At 42.7% G+C, this 14,798-nt stretch overlaps 1 long non-coding RNA gene across 1 annotated transcript; it reads left to right on the top strand.

The window, feature by feature from the left end:
* Positions 1-1,171: 1,171 nt before the first annotated feature.
* On the top strand, positions 1,172-1,813 carry LOC310799110. The gene is made up of 3 exons (XR_014553802.1): positions 1,172-1,224; positions 1,382-1,535; positions 1,645-1,813. It is a non-coding gene; the product is annotated as an uncharacterized lncRNA (long non-coding RNA).
* Positions 1,814-14,798: the final 12,985 nt, after the last annotated feature.

Below are 14,798 nucleotides of genomic sequence, written 5' to 3' on the forward strand. Positions count from 1 at the left end.
TCATGTCAGCTGATGATCTGTGGTTGTCTCAGCTGGCTGTTACATTACTAACTCCAGGCTCATGTCAGCTGATGATCTGTGGTTGTCTCAGCTGGCTGTTACATTACTAACTCCAGGCTCATGTCAGCTGATGATCTGTGGTTGTCTCAGCTGGCTGTTACATTACTAACTCCAGGCTCATGTCAGCTGATGATCTGTGGTTGTCTCAGCTGGCTGTTACATTACTAACTCCAGGCTCTTTGCATATTCAAAATGTTGCCATGGCAACAACCCACAGGAAAATTGCTGCAGCTGAGAGGAAGTGGCAGTGCTGATGAAAAGTGACTTGAAGCCCACAGGAACAGCTCTGGGCCTTGAAGGAAATTGAACATGGTGGCCAAGCTCAGTATTGCAAGTCACGTGACGCCCTGCACCCCAGAAACAGAAATTTCCATCTACTTACATTATGCGAAAGCGTCAGCTGTAAAAGTTTGGGGAAACTTTCCTGGCTGTCACTCAAAGTCAAAAATGACTCTTTGAGTTATCACATTTTAGTTTATGTGACAATTTTTTCTGCAGAATCCACCAAAACCTGTCTTTCTATGGCTCTGCCCACTACAAGTCTTACTTTTGTCCAAGTCAGGATGTAAGCCATGCACCATGCAAGATTAGGGATGGGTACCGAACTCGGTACTTTTACAGGCACCGACCGAAAGTGGGCGGTACTACCGAGTATCAGTTCACATGACATGAAACGGTACTTCATTTCGGTACTTTTTTTTTTTTCTATTATAATTTAAAAATGTCGGTACTTGAACGCATCTCAGTGATACAAAGACAGCGAGCGAGATAGAAATTCCGACGCAAACTTGAAGGCAACACACACGAGGGTGGGTTACGTCAGCACGTCACTGCCAAAACAAGCAGAAGAGAAGAAGATGGCCTCTCGCTTGCGGTCCACTTCACAAAGATAGACTCAGACAACGCTCGCTGTAACATTTGCGATGCGAAGTGCAAAGCTGGCCAGGGGAACACTTCTAACTTGAGGAAACACTTGGTCAAGCATAAAATCTTTTTAAATGCGGAAGACTGTAAAGTGTTCGATAGCCTGAGGGTGGACGCTGCATCCACCAGCAGCAAAGCACCTACTCTGAAGCAGACCCTCTGCGTCGTTAGCTGAAACGGACAACGACGACGACGAAACTTCAAGTGTCGCAAGTGAGGCGTCGACTTCTTCAACATCAGGTAACGTCATTTAATTAGCTAACGTTAGCTGGATAGTTGTAGCTTATAGCTTAGCATGTTCAGTAGCGTAACTAGCGTTGCTAACGTTATTATTATCCTCAGTTCGTGTCACTGTGAGACGTGTTATTCAACATTACACTCTTGCTTTCTTTGCTAGGCCACCGTGTGAGAGTCGCACAGGAGACACCCTTCACCCTGGCGAAGAAAGCAGCTTTACCCCGGCAGAAAGTAAATGAGTGCCACAGGGCAGTGACTGCCTTCATTGTAAAAGGCATGTTGCCCTTCGCAACGGTGGAGTCTCCATGGTTCAGGTAAATTATTTATTTATGTATAAATGGGTGATAATGTGTGTGTGTGTGTGTGATATTCATAGAGTAAGCTAAGTTACTAACAATAGTTATTTTTATTGTCTATATATAGGGAGATGACAGGGACCCTGAACCCAAAATACTCCCCTCCCTCCAGAGACCTTCTCACAAACACACTTATCCCAGCTTGGTATCGTGTTGAGAAGAAGAATGTGAAGGAGGAACTCAGGGCAGTTGACCATATTGCAGTGACCGCTGATGGATGGAGCAGTGTGGCACAAGACCATTACCTCACGGTCACTACCTTGCTGCGACAAGTAAACTCTTGGTTTGGGAGGGAAGAGGGAGGGAGGGAGGGGTTTTATTTTGTTGGGTGCTGCTGCTAAATAAAAAAAAATCTAAATAAAGAACAATGTTGAAATTGAGAAGTTTGGACTTATTTGTTTTACAACTGTACATTTTTGTTGTTGCAAAAAAAAAAAAAAAAAAAAAAAAAAAATTTACTCAAAAAAGTATCGAAAAAGGTACCGTTTTTGGTACCGTACCGAATTCCAGGTACCGGTACCGTACCGGTATCGATTCAAATGTGAACGGTACCCAACCCTATGCAAGATAGGAGAATGTTTCCTCCATGCAGATAGGAAGCATGGGGAACAGGAGGGCAGTGTTGGGCAAGTTACTCAGAAAATTTAATAAATTACTCATTACTCCTTTAATAAGTACTACAATTTGTTTACTTATTACTTGATATCAAAAGTAATTAGTTACGTTACCCATTACATTATTACATTACTTTTAATACATCCCCCCTACGTACCGAAAAAGTGAGCTCCTTTTAGAACTGAATCCACTTTATTGGAACAGTAATGAACTATAAAGGAGGACTCAACAATCAGCCAAACTGCAGACTTTTGATTGATTTGCCTCCCGAGGACAAAAAACTAATAACCACACTGTTTTAGCGCTGTGAGCACTAGGGTTGTGCCATGTCATGAAAATACCCATCGTGATTGTTTTACAGTGAAACATCGTTTTGGACGATGGCATCGTTGCGGGTGGGGGGAATAATTAATTATTTATTAAGTCGCTGCGTTGCTGTAATGCCATTTGGCTAGCCGCTGCAATGCGCTCACGTTAACAACACAGGACAGCTGAGCTCTATGATACCAGCGGGCTTGGATAGGCTATTAGCCTCTGCTCTGTGCCACAGCACAGAGCCAGGCGACTGAAGTGGGCAGTGGCTGTCACTACCAGCAATTTGAACGGCGCAAAACAAATAACGTTAACGTTACAGATCCTCACCAACAAACGTTACAGATCCTCACCAACAACGTGTGTGTGTTGAATTTAACTAGCTGGCAGAAAACTGACTGAATTACTGGCTGATATAACGTTCGATTCGCATGGGCTTTTGAACCTAGAGAGAGTTTAGGATAAATGGCTAGAGAAACGCAGCTGCTGTATCTAGTATGGAGCAACTCCAACTTTCACTTTGGAAACAGGCGAGTTAAATTCACGGTTGAACGCCCCAGCGCACCCAGTTCAGAGAAGCAGTGGAGCGGAGGAGGGGGGTGAGGAGGTGGAGGGGAGGCTTTCCTGAACTGAACTGGGCGCGCTTGTTTAATGCCGCCGGCGCGTCCCCCGCGCGTCACGGTAAGTGGACTTGGCCTTTTTTATTATCAAAACGGCACAATTTTAATTCGAACAGATAATTAATTACGATGATCCGATGTAGAAGGCTCAGAGGTCGATGGGGGGTCGGCCCATCACGATGGTCGATGCCATCGTCCATCGTGCCAACCCTAGTGAGCACAAAACGCTCACATTCCCAGCGCTGGAGAAAGTAATGCAATAACTTGAAGTTAAGTATAATATTACTGTTTGGAAATTGTAATCCTTACATTACTAGTTACTGGGGAAAGTAATACAATGACAGTAATGTTCTCTTTGACCTCGTCCAAGTTACCTGTCATCTTGTAGGACTTTTCCACTGACTTTTCCACTGACTTTTCCACTGACTTTTCCACTTTTCCACAGGGTTCCAAAAGCACGCACAAATCGCTTGAGGAACAGTTTCTTTCCGCAGGCCACGAGACTCCTTAACATACGCAAATAGTGTAGTAGCTGTACTGTACCGTACTGTAGCTGCTACCATTACGTATGTCTAATGTTTAATTGTATGTTTAATTAGGTATATGCTATTTGCACCTGTATGTCAAATACGCCGAATTTAAAATGTTTAAGCACGTCTAAAGTATGCACATGACATGTGCACCTATGTGCAGTGAATATGCCACTGTCTCGGACTTGTCTTATCACTATACTGCCTTATTGCTTATTGTTGCATATTGCTTATTGCTTATTGCCTTATTGCTTATTGTTTTTGCACTCATATGCCTTGCTATATTTGTACTATGTTGTAAACGGAGTCCACAGCACAAGAATTTCACACGTGATACTTGTACCATGGAGTGACAATAAAAATCTTGAATCTTGAATCTTGAACCTTTGGCCGTGCCAAGCCATGATGCCACTCCGCACTGATTTCACTTTCCATGACATCTTTGTATGTGCCAAGCCATGATGCCACTCCACACTGATTTCACTTTCCATGACATCTTTGTATGTGCCAAGCCATGATGCCACTCCGCACTGATTTCACTTTCCATGACATCTTTGTATGTGCCAAGCCATGATGCCACTCCGCACTGATTTCACTTTCCATGACATCTTTGTATGTGCCAAGCCATGATGCCACTCCGCACTGATTTCACTTTCCATGACATCTTTGTATGTGCCAAGCCATGATGCCACTCCGCACTGATTTCACTTTCCATGACATCTTTGTATGTGCCAAGCCATGATGCCACTCCGCACTGATTTCACTTTCCATGACATCTTTGTATGTGCCAAGCCATGATGCCACTCCGCACTGATTTCACTTTCCATGACATCTTTGTATGTGCCAAGCCATGATGCCACTCCACACTGATTTCACTTTCCATGACATCTTTGTATGTGCCTGTTTAAAGTGATCATACCAAACAACTCATCTATGATACTGTATGCTAATAGATAAAGGAGTGAAGATAGTACAGGCTTTGAATTCCTTAGGCTTAGATAGACCTTGCTATGCAGCAGTAACATGCAGTGAGGTCCAAGGCTGGGTAGGCACAGTGAGGGGGGGCCCCCTCATAACGCCAATAAACATTTGGGTGTTTTTTTCTCTCTTTTTTTTGCCATTTGAAAACAGATTTAGAGGAATATCTCATTTTAATTTAGCATTATTATTAGACTGTTGTGATGTCATTATTCATTTTTAAGTTAACTATCAATAATTGTTCCTTTTCTCATTAGTGTAAATACTGTATATTTATTTAGAGATTTCTGTCAATTATTTGTGCTCGTATGGTTTTTATTAGCTTAGTCACTCCTACACTAGCTTACACTGCTCCCACTTTTCTTGAAAAATAGCTAAATCTTGCTTCACCCAAAATGTTATTCACATAAAAAGACTATATCCACAATGTTAATGATTTTAGAGAACTGCATCTTGGCCTGGACACATCTATGGGCATGACGCCTCTGTGCAGTGGGCACAGTGAACTATTTATGCATATATGATAGTCAATTAATGCAGCAGCCAGAGCTCAAATTGCATAGCCCATGAATACAAAAATAGATTATAAACTCAATCAATAAGCCCATTGCAAAGTCAATCAAATGGCGTCTGTCAAAAATGTAAGATGCAGTTATATATGTCAGCATGGAGTTGATAGAAGACGGCGAAAGTACATCAATGCACACACTCACTACGTTTACATGGACAGTTTCAATCCTCTTTAACTCAGAATTCGATCCCAATCCTCTTCAAATTTATCTTGTAAACACCTAAAGCAGAATGAAAACGGCCAATTCGATGTGAAGTCAAATTCGATGTAAGGGGGTGGTGTAGTTCGTTTCTCAATGCGATTGAAGTATTTTTCTATACATGTGAAGGCATTTTCCTCTACGATCCTCTCTAACTCACTGCGGTCTTTCTGCGCATGCCCGTTGTCAGCTCTCCCTCTCGAGGAAGAGCTCTGTCACACTTCAGGAAGGGAGGGGGAATCACATGGATACGTCAAACGCGTCAAACCGCGTCAGACACACCCGGCCCCAGCAGCTGGCGAAACATGGCAGCTTCCAGAGTGGCTCTATGGGCTGTAGTGTTGACAGTTTCAAATGATGACAAATCAACCACTTTTGCAATATGCAATACATGTCCCGCAAGGTTTCTGAGATTAGAGGAAAGTCTGAGCTGGCGTTACGTTAAACCACCGTGGGGAGGAGGCAGCGGATTTGTTTGGCGTTAACGTTAGCTGTTGTGGTGGCTATGGCTAACTTTAGCTAGCTAGTTGTGGCTACCTTAACGTTACATGCAAGCTAACGTGAAGCTAGCTGCGGGGCAGTCATGATCTATAACGAAACGAATGCGCACATTTACATAAAAGTCAACATCACAGTGTCTTTTCTTTAATCTAGAGGCATCATTTTTCAGTCAAAAGTGAAACGGGCATGCGCAGAAAGACTGCAGTGAGTTAGAGAGGATTGAGATTGGATACTATTTTCTCTTGTAAACTCGCAGGAAATAACGATCAATGCGAATGATTTCATTCGAATGATTTCATTTCGAATTAAAAGGCCTCATGTAACCGTAGCCACTGTCAGCATCACACACGCCATCGAATCATTAGGCTACTGAACCAGCAGGCTATGATGACAATACACACAATACATAGGCTATCTTAACCTTATGTAACATCCAGTCATTGGAATGACCACAGATCAACCATATAGAATGTCCCAGAACTGAGAGAGAGAGAGAGAGAGAGAGAGAGAGAGAGAGAGAGAGAGAGAGAGAGAGAGAGGAGAGAGAGAGGGAGAGAGAGCGAGAGGGAGGGAGGGAGGGAGAGAGAGAGGGAGGAAGGGAGGGAGGGATGGGCCAGGGGGGGCAGACGGCGCTGCTCTGGTCACTTTGAAAGAGAGAAGGAGAGATATAAAAGGGGGAGCAGACGGCGCTGTCCCCGGTGCTGAAAGCGTTAAAAGGGAAAGAAAATGGGAAAGAATGTAAGAACTGCCACAAGGCACTTACTTTATTTGTAGATGAAGTCCATGTGTCTATCCCTCTGAACAAAGATGCCGATCACATTACTGTAGAAGTCTTCCTTGTCAGGTGTATTCCTCAATGTCATCAGTCTCTCCTTTTCAATGGGAATCAGAGTCAAGGAGGAAAGCCTGTCCTGGTCCATCCTATGACGGCTGTCAGTCTTAATGCGTTTTAATGCTGAAAACGTCCTCTCCACAGATGCGGTTGTAGCAGGTATCGTTAAGACCAGCTTTAATAGCTTTGTGGCCTCGGGTACAGTCTTGAAAAAGACTTACACTCAGGAATGAATTTTGCAGATTGTGAAAGGACTAAATTCAATTTATGAGCATAGCAATGAGTAAAAATAGCTTCTGGCACCTTTTCTTTGATTTTTGCCTGTACCCCGTTGAGCTCTGAGGCCATCACTGCAGCTCCATCATAAGTTTGTGCGACTAACTTATCAACACACTCATATTTCTGTAATACAGCAGCCAAGACATATTCGGATATTGCCTGTGCCCCGTCTGTCATTGCTCACATCATCAAAACCTAAAAAGGCTTCTTTCGCTTCACTGGTGCGGTTGACATAATCGCAAAACCACAGATATCTGGCCTTTGTTTGTGATATCTGTCGTTTCATCCACTTCGACTGCAACAAACGATGCAGCGTTTATGTCACTTTTTATATTATCTTTAATAACCTCAGTAACTGCTTCAATGTCACTCTGAATCCTATTCAATGTGCCCGTAAATAGGACGAATCAGCGTGGGGTCACTTGCTGCCACCCAGAAATGCGGAAGCCCCCGACAGTTATTAGTATGAGTTGTGCCAAACAAACGCTAATATCTCAAAAACTATACATCACATCGCTTATATTTTGACATTCTGAGTGAGAGCAGAAGTAGCTCAAGAGTTTGATGTATAAATATGCATGTCATGTTCAAGTTGTGTGAACTGTCGCAGTTTTTTAAATGTAAACAACATAACCAGGGCTAGAGTGAGAGACTCACGGCTGACTCCATAGGGTCTCATTAGCGTTGCCACCCAGTGACGCGGTTTGTTGACCAAAATGCTGCTCGGCTGATCCCTCGTATAGCCTACAGTTGAAGATCTTAAATGCGTCGCCAATTTGTCATCCTTTTCTGCCATCAAATGTAAAGGTTCAACATAATTCTCGCGGTTGATGGAGGTAGGACACCGGCTACTTCTCTCATCTGTTCCCCCGAAAGGCCAACTTGCTTGGAAAAGTAGCACGTGGCATCAATGAGGCTTTTTAATATTGCTCTGTTAGCTTTAACTTGTTCGTTGTGTGCAGTGACAGCGCTGCCATGTCAATGCGACTCTTACCGAAGGTTTTCATCTTCTGCTATCTGAGAGTGGATGTGGGTCGTGGAGTTGGTAGATTGTCAGGTCGCAGTTAGCTAGCCGCTAGCCGGGCGCTTCTCGCTCATACTGAGCACATTAGCGCCCGGCGAACATCAAACACTGTGCCATTTTCACGTCTTGGTATAAAAGCCGGCTCCTACCCGAGTCTTCACGTGAAGTGAAGACGCTATCCGATGCGAAACATCCTCTTCTTTTAATAACATATAGTGGCCTCTTCCAAATTGTTGCCTAAAATCCACTTTTCTGTCTTTCAAAAACCGAAAAGCATTTATCTTGAATGCTTCTGTCCCTATCTTTGAGTAAGATCCGCCAGGTCAGGTGTTGTCGGGTGTTGCCACCATGTTCTTTTTTTCCTCCAAAGTAAATGAGGAAAATCGTTTGAAATAGGTCATATCCATGTTTGTAGTTGGCGAAATGCGGAAACAGCTAGCTAGCGAAAACCATGGCGAAAACTCACAGCCCGCCACAAGTGCAGAGGTCAGATGGACGGCGAGCGAGACGGTGTCAGGGAGTCAAAATTAATGCAAGACATCGCCGTACCTGTTGAGAAGAGCGCAGTGCCTCTTCTTCTTCTTCTTTCTATTTCCGGCAGTTTAAACGCAACATGGCGTATTACTGCCCTCCTCAGTTCTATACTTCAACTACTCCCACAATTGGAAAAAAATAAAATAAAAATAAAATAAAAAAATAAACACTATATCCTCTGATACAACTCTGATTCATGCAGAAATGTCAGCACTGCCTCTGTGATCAGCTGGTGGTTCTTATTCTTCAGGCCAAAGAAAGATTTTAGAGAGAAAGAAGAAACTGCTACTACTGTTAACCTCTTATAAAAGATTTCCCTTTCTTTCCTATACCTTCTACATTCTAGGAAAACATGCTTCACAGTTTCAGGCTCTCCACACTCACACCGCCCATCTGGATGTTTTCCCACAATGAACAAGGTACTATTCAATCCACAATGACCAAGCCTCAGTCTACATATCTTGACCCTATCGCTCCTAGACCCATAGCCAGCCAAGTTGATTTTGACCTGAGGCTGCAGAGAGAAATAATGCCTCCCCTTGGTCCCCTTTTCCCACTCAGCCTGCCACTCAGCTTCAACTCCTTTCTTGATCTTCTCTCTGAGCTCAACTCTTCCCATTGAAATACTTATTACTTCTTCCTTTTTCAGGCTCTCCTTTGCAAGGGAATCAGCTGTCTCATTTCCCTCAATCCCAGCATGCCCTGGAACCCAGCAAAACTCCACTGAACAGCCTGCCTTCTCAATCCTATATAAAACTAATAATATTTCATGAATGAGATCAGGCCGAGCTTTAGACCTACCTGCACTCACAGCCATCAGTGCAGCAGCCGAGTCGGAACAGATAATCACCTGGCTTGGTCCCACTTCCTCCACCCACCACAATGCCCAGAGAATGGCAAGTAATTCTGTTACAAATACAGAGCTGCCGTCAGAGATTCTCTGTCCCTTACCGATCCCTAACTGAGGCACACACCACCCAAATCCTGCCTTCCCACTCTCTGGATCCACAGAGCCATCAGTATACACCTCCAAAGACCCTGAGGCTAAAATGAATTTCTCAATTTTCCCCCCAATCTCGCCCTTGTCTTTCTCCATCAGAAAACTAAATTCAATATCCCGGTCTGGAACTAGCCAAAATGGCACTGACAGCCAGCGAGTGTGCTCCGCAAACCTTACCTGATGTAACCTCAACTTCCTGGCCCACTGATCAACACTTGACAAAAAAGGCTTATACTTATCCCTGTCTCCTGCCCCTGAAAGTAAACACCTAGCTGGGAAGGTCAGACTGGTCCCACTTAATTTTGCCCAGTACTGTAGCCCTAACTTTATTCTCCTCAGGCTTAAGCGCAGTGCCTCATCATTGACACTGACAGACACAGTGGGACAACAGACTACGCATGCGCAAACCTTCATAACCGCTTGCTTACGTTTCACGCAGATTGCATTCACCATTCAAGCAAGCTTTAGTTAAAACAAAAAAAAAAGCATGTGATTTATTTTATTTTTTACAACAATCTCAACAAATTAAAGTTAAAAAATAAAATAAAAAATGTGAAAAATAAAGCAATACTGTAAATAAAAATAGCCTAACTAACTTTATATTTAATTTTTCAATTTTTTCTTATTAGCCTAGGTGAGGCACTGCCTCCCCTGACTGCACACCACTGCTATGCAGTGTTCTAAGCAGACCGGATGGCAGCAGATGATAGAACGCTGATAGAACAACCAACCACAAGAGACTTGACTTAGTCTCTAGCTCAAAGACTTGAGACTTCACTTGGACTAGCACAAATAATTTAGTCTTGACTTGGACTTGCAAAAAAAGATGACTTGTGAGTGTTTCTGCTGGATAGCAGGTTAAATGGAGTAATGGCTACCTAGTCTCGCTGGCCAGCCTCCCCTCCCTTCCGTGAGAGGAGTCTGGCTGCACAGCCAGCTACTGGGATAATACCTCCCAGGCTCCCCTGCTCTACAGCTGCTCACCAGCGACTTTCACTTTCTGGACAGCAGGACACACACATATGTAAGGACATGTGTCACTGTTACATTTCACCTTCTGGACAGCAGGACAGACACATATGTAAGGGCATAATGTGTCCACTGTTACCTTTCACTTTCCGGACAGCAGGACACACACATATGTAAGGACATGTCACTGTTACCTTTCACTTTCAGTAGGACACACACATATGTAAGGACATGTGTCACTGTTACCTTTCACTTTCAGTAGGACACACACATATGTAAGGACATGTGTCACTGTTACCTTTCACTTTCAGTAGGACACACACACATGTAAGGGCATAATGTGTCCACTGTTACCTTTCACTTTCCGGACAGCAGGACACACACATATGGGCATCATGCCCTTACATAGCCTACATGTCTACCATACTGTCCAGAAAGTGAAAGGTAACAGTGGACACATGTCCTTACATAGCCTATGCAGAGTTGGAAAGAGTACTGACAAATCCTACTCAAGTACACTTTAGTGAAAATTAGTACAAGTAAAAGTACTAGTCCAGGAAATTACTCAAATCATAGTAAAAAAGTAGCCTCAAAGTATTCAAGTAAAAATACATTTGCGGTAGAGGTTAGATTCTCTGCCCGAACCTGAGACCAGCCCGACCCGGCCCGTGGGTCGGACCCAAATTTCACCTCTATTCCTTGGACCCGAGCCAGGTCGAGCTCATGGTCAGATATAATACCCTTTCTCTTTCTTTTTCATAATTGGGGTAATATTTGGTGTGATAATCAGAATGTTATATGTATTATAACATTGTAACAACCTTAGAACCTTATCAATCACTGTGCATGATACTGAACAGACAACATGGACAGTGTTGGGAGGGTTACTTTTAAAATGTATTCCAATACTGAATACATGCCCTAAAATGTATTTTGTAACGTATTGCATTAGAATACTCAAATAAAGTAACCTATTCCGAATACTTTGGAATACTTTTGGAATACTTACATTTACATTACATTACGTCATTTAGCAGACACTTTTATCCAAAGCGACTAACAATAGTACATTGTGTCAACAGTAGTGATATGAACTGTGCAGCACAGTCTGCATGAGCCAAGACCCTTTAGTATTTGTCAATACTTGAAGGAATAATAACATTAGTTAGTAGTTTGTTTTTGATCGTCTTGCTGAGCCCATTTGTCTGGGTCACTCTGAATGTAGTTAAGTTGCATAGGAATGACCTTGTTACAGTACTGTCTTCAGAGTAAAGATTATGCAACTATGTAAACACAAATGTGGGATGTTTTGTCCTACAAGTGATACTGTTGAAAGAAAAATGGAATCCACCAGAGAGAACTAAAGTCTTCACTTTTGCTATAGTCCAGCTTTAATTTCCACAGCATCAGTTAAGCACAGCAAACAGCATCAAGTTAATGTTAAACAAATGTTTTAGTGTAAAACACATGAGATACAAACATTAAAATATAGCTAAGTTGATTTACTTTTCACTAGAACACAAACTTAATCTGAAGACTTGTTTGTGACTTGTTATGCTCCCAGTCCCAGACATACAGATTTATATATATATATATATATATATATATATATATATATATATATATATATATATATATATATATATATATATATATATATATATATATATGTTTAAAGCATTACACAGGGTTCCCACACCTTCTTAAACATAAAATTCCAGGACTTCAATACTTAACTTTAGCACTTGTCAAATTAAGTCTGAACAGTGCAAGTGTCTCAGGGCCAGGCAGATATACAGTAGCACTGTGCACACACTTCATATGAATTTTAGAAAAAATAAAAACAAACAAATAAAAGTATGCCCTTCAAGTATTCTATTTTTTAAAGCAAGTAACTGTATTCAGAATACAACCCATTTAAAATGTAACTGGACTGAATACAGAATACTCATATTTTGTATAAATACTGTATATGCTAAATGCTGTATTCTGTGGAGTCCAGGTAGTGTAGTGGTAGATTCCCTGCCTACCAACACGAGGGTCGCAGGTTCGCACCCACGTGTTACCTCCGGCTTGGTCGGGCGTCTATACAGGCATGATTGGCTGTTTCTAAGAGAGGGAAGGCGGATTGGGGGTATGTGCCCTGGTCACTGCACTAGCGCCTCCTCTGGGCAGTCGGGGCGCCTGGTCGGGGTGGAAGGGAACTGGTGGGAATAGTGATTCTCCCACGTGCTACGTCCTGCCGGTAAAGCTCCCTCTGTCAAGTGTAAAGAAGTGGCTGGCAACTGCGCATGTGTCGGAGGAAGCATGGTGCTAGTCTACGGCTCTCGCCAGATCGGCAGAGGGTAGAGCAGCGACCGGGGCAGCAGGGGCAAAAATTGGCCAAGTACAATTGGGGAGAAAAAGGGGGGAAAGCAGAAAAAAGAATATAAATATATATATACTGTATTCTGAATACATGTATTCAGTTACTTCCCAACCCTGAACATTGATATACTTAGATAAACAGACAACTTACTAAGAAAATACATTTAAACCGGGCTCAGGCCCTTTCCGACAGAACGTGCACAGGCTCGGATCGGGTCGTAAATAACACAAATAAGGCAAACAGTAAATAAGGTAAACAGTGGGGAAGGGGGGGAATAGCAATAAAAATAGAATAATGAAAATAGCACCACTTGTCAGTGGAAGGTGCATTTGATCAGCATTGTCAAATGAAACTGAGATTTCTGAACTAATTTGATGATGTGGATCATTACAATTTGATGGTCTACACCTGTCTCAATTAATTGGTGCAAGCCACCAGTTTGGGCGCCTTAAATGCATAAGTGGTTCTGGACCTAGTGAGCAGTCCCAATGATACCGTGCTGTTTTTGTAGTGTGGTGTACAAAGAAAAAAATAAAAATGTACTCATTTACTCAGTGCACATTTAAACATACTCAAGTAAAATATCTATTATTAAAATTAGTACTGTATAGCATTATAAAAATACTTAAAAAGTACAAATAAAAAAAAACTACTCAAGTACTTGTACTTGTACAGTACTCAAGTACTCAAGTACTACTCAAGTGAAATCCTTATGCGCACTCCCGCGAGTGCGGATCATTACCATCTGAGCCCCTAGTACAGGATCTGCATCATTGGCAAAACGGCTGTTGTTAAACACCGGCAGCTCATGTATGTCTGAGTCAATCACCTCATTCAATGGAAAGGAATTGCTTCAAAATATCCCCATTCTCTGGGGTGGAGTTGTACAATCTCTACAACCCAGTTTCCCGGGGGTTATAGAGATTACTTTTCGTTAGTCCAGACTTCATGTTTAGAAGTGGCTTATGTGTCTGTCCTACTGTGCAGAAAGTGAAAGGCAACAGTGGACACATGCCCTTATGGGCTCTATCATCGCAAAGGCGGTAATTTTGCGTTAGCGCCCGTTTTGCGGTGGAATAGCGCCGCGCAAAGCCCTAATTGTCGGCATGTCGGTCCGCTGCGCTTGGCGTCATCTGGTGCAAACCTCCATATAGGCGTGTTTATGCCCAAAGCACTAAGCAGGATTCACAAGTGTGAGATCGTCCACTCCCCTTAAAAGCCACAGCGTCACATCTGTGACACCAGCTCCTTTCTTGCTGAGTGCCGTGGGCAAGCAGAGGGACAGAGTGAGAGAGAGAGAGAGAAAAGAGAGAGGGGGAGAGAGAGAGAGAGGGGAGAGAATGAGAGACGGAAGAGAGAGGGAGAGAATTGGAGGATGAACCCGTTCGGATTCAGATAAACCATTAGAAACTAACGAAAACTGGTGCTGATGGAACGATCCCTTTGAAACACACGCAGTTACGCAGTGAATATCCCCATGGTCTTATTATGTCCCAAAGTATGCGCTTACTGTAATTTGTCATTTCGTTCATATAGGCTATAATATACACATTTAAAAATATTCATTTCTTTAATAGGGTAGGGATGTGTGAGATTTTAATTCTAGCCTATTTCAATAGCCTATATCAGAATTGTCCACTCGGGTTAAGCATGTTGCATGGTACAATTGCAGGGAAAGAGGTTACTGTATAGCCTACTGGCCGGCACAACTTTCTCAAAAGCAATCTGCTGTTACCTCACACCACAGACCTGTATGGTCGGGAATTATGTATCCTAATAAAACCATGACAAACGAATTCTCATTTTTAAATCAAGGTGTGTTTTTTCTGCAATGCAGGCTATAGTTAAAAATCAACGTGGCATTCTGAGGAGGGAAGAGTCTGTGCGCG

This window comes from Poromitra crassiceps (assembly GCF_964638095.1).
Source record: "Poromitra crassiceps genome assembly, chromosome: 27".
Classification (NCBI taxonomy): Eukaryota; Metazoa; Chordata; class Actinopteri; order Beryciformes; family Melamphaidae; genus Poromitra; species Poromitra crassiceps.